A 3,044-nucleotide genomic window follows, 5' to 3' on the forward strand; every position below is an offset into this window, starting at 1 on the left:
TGCCAGCTCAGTGCCTGCACAGGTCTGTGATGTGCTGCTGTGTAAATTTCAGCATGGCTTCTCATATGAGGACAGTGGGTTTAGGGGCTAAGGGTCAGAACTCAGCCTCCTGAATTGCAACATCCTGAATCTTTCTTACTTGTCCCTCCTGCAGAAACGGCCTTTACCTTGCCATTGGAGTGTATTTTCCTCTCATCACTGAAGACATAACAATTGCTTATGTGGGATGATGATACAGATCAAGTAATTGGCCATGATGATCGCTGCTGACAAGCTAAACATCCAAAGGAGCGTGGCTGGCAAGAACCAAGAGACGCTCTTCCAAATATTCTACATTATGTATCCCTTGTTACAACTTATTTTTATGTTTGGCCATGAGTTAATATGAATTCTAGAAAGTCTTGAATGAGTCCCAGGAAGAACAATAAAAGTGATTATCAAGGAGAATAAACTAAGCTGTGCTTGGATCCGTCACTGCTTCAGTGTCCCTGTTGGACTTTCTAGTGGTGGCCTAAGTGGAGAAGTAAAAGATGTCTGAATACACTTGGGTAAGTGAAGATGAGAATAAGGAGCTCATTGAAATATCATCAGAATACAATCAGGTAGTGCTGCTGTCCACAGTTATAGCCCAGTTTCCAGGGACACGTGGGCTTCACCACAAGAATCCAGTGTCTCAATGTATGAAAGGTATCCTGCTGATAGAAGGCATTCTGCATGCCCCTGATGCTGACAGTGGAAATCTGGTATATGTTGTCAACTGTCCCAAAGATAACAAAAGAAAAATGGGTGAGACAGCAGTGAAAATGAAGAGCAGTCCAGAAAATATCTTATTTAATAGCACTGGTAATTAGTGAGTTTGTGCTCTGAGTTTGTTTTTCCTCCTATGGCAACAGGATCTGAAAGAATATTTTAGTACCTTTGGAGAAGTCCAAGTAAAGATAGATATTAAAACTGGTCAAAGGGGTTTGGCTTTATTCTTTTTACGGAGTATAAAACACACGTGAAAGTAATGCCACAGTGACATATGATAGATGGATGATGGTATGACTAAATTTCCCAACTCTAAGCAAACCCCAGATGAGCCTTTGAGACGCAGAAAAGTGTTTGTGGGGTGCTGTACAGAGGACATGACTGCAGATGAGCTATGGCAGTTTTTCTGTCAGTACAAAGAAGTGGTGGATGTCTTCATCCCCAAGCCATTCAGGGCCTTTGCCTTTGTTACATTTGCAGATGATAAGATTGCCCAATCTCCTTGTGGAGAGGACTTGAACATTAAAGGACTCAGCATACACATATCCAATGCCAAGCCTAATCACACAATAGCAATAGATAGAAGTGGAAGATTTGGGAATATGAGTGGATTTGGTAATAGTAGAGGGGTGCATCTGGCTTGGAAAACAACCAAGATACTAATATAGGTAGTAGATGAACTTTGGTGTGTTCAGCATTAATCCAGTCATGATGGCTACAGAGCAGTTGGGGTACGATGAGCACGTTAGCCAGCCAGCAGAACCAGTCAGGCCCACCAAGTAATAACCAAAGTAAAGGCAACATGCAGAGGGAGCCAAATCAGGTCTTTGGGTCTAGAAATAACTCTTACAGTGGTTCGAACTCTGGTGCAGCAATTGGTTGGGAATCAGCATCAAATGCAGGATCAGGCAATGGTTTTAATGGAGGCTTTGGCTCAAGCATGGATTCTAAATCTTCTGGCTGGGAAATGTAGATGTTGGGTTATAGTTGGTTATAGTACGGAATAGTGGGAATTCAAATTTTCCTAAACTCGTGGTAAGTATATGGTAAGATCCAAAAATTTTCAAAACTGGTTTGTTCAGTGTGGCGTATATTCAGCAGTATTTTGACAATTTTCTTTAGAAAAGATGAAGAGATAAAGGAATTGTATAAGTTTTGTTACACAAAGAGTTGGAATATATTAAAAGTTGAGTTACATAAAGAGTTGAATAAATAAAGAGTTGAAATATTGAGTGGTTGAAAGTGACTGGCTGTTTGTCTGTTGGAAAATCAATACATTACAATTGATATCTGTAATATTTTATCCCTGGACTTACCAAGTGAACTCTGAGTGCTCAAAATGGAAATCATTGATTAGAACTACATTCTTTCCTCCTTGTCTTAATTTGAATCCCACTATATGATTTTTTTCCTTAATAAAATCTCCTTTTGGGAGATCATGGTGTCACAGTGTTTGATTCTTTTGTTTTTTTAACACTTGTCCCCCGCCACCTCATATATAAAAGTACAATATGAAGCCTTCATTTAATCTCTGCAGTGCATCTCATTTCAAATGTTTACAGAAGCATTTCATTGAAAGGAGCACTGTAAATATCCTGCCATAGAAATACTTCCATCTACATGCTGTCTCATTCAAGAATTCATCATCACACTTCACAGGTTGTGTCTTTGACAGTGGGTGTTCCCATTTTGATTCACTACTCTTTATTTCATGGAGTCATATCAACGTCATGAACACAAGGCTGTGATATGAAACCAGCAGGCTGTCTGAACTTTTGAAACTTTGTGTGGGATTGGTGGTGCTGCCAAGGCACGGAAGGCTAGAACGAGAGAGAGAAGGAGAGAGTGCAGATAGAGAGTTGATGAGGCATCATGAATATTTTTTTAACTTGGTGAGATATGTCTCTCAATCCTGTAATTTTGGTGACAGAGTATACAGACAGCAATAATAAACAATGTATGAAAGTCTTTTGCATTCAAAGGACATCCACATGTGTTGGAAGACTTTCAATGACCTTTGTTCTTAGGCAACCCACGTTAGTTGCATGTGTTCAGTGAAACAATACCTGTATTTTCCTACCCTTTTGTTAACTGCTATGAATGCTGTATGGTGTGTGTTCTCTTCTGTTACTGATATATAAGTGTGGTAATGTGGGCCGGGCGCGGTGGCTCAAGCCTGTAATCCCAGCACTTTGGGAGGCCGAGACGGGCGGATCATGAGGTCAGGAGATCGAGTCCATCCTGGCTAATACGGTGAAACCCCGTCTCTATTAAAAAATACAAAAAACTAGCCG

At 40.4% G+C, this 3,044-nt stretch overlaps 1 pseudogene; it reads left to right on the forward strand.

The window, feature by feature from the left end:
* The first annotated feature begins 530 nt into the window (after window positions 1-530).
* Window positions 531-1,723, forward strand: LOC108533006 (TAR DNA-binding protein 43 pseudogene; annotated as a pseudogene).
* Window positions 1,724-3,044: the final 1,321 nt, after the last annotated feature.

This window comes from Rhinopithecus bieti, unplaced genomic scaffold (genome assembly GCF_001698545.2).
Source record: "Rhinopithecus bieti isolate Rb0 unplaced genomic scaffold, ASM169854v2 scaffold_65, whole genome shotgun sequence".
NCBI classification, from domain to species: Eukaryota; Metazoa; Chordata; class Mammalia; order Primates; family Cercopithecidae; genus Rhinopithecus; species Rhinopithecus bieti.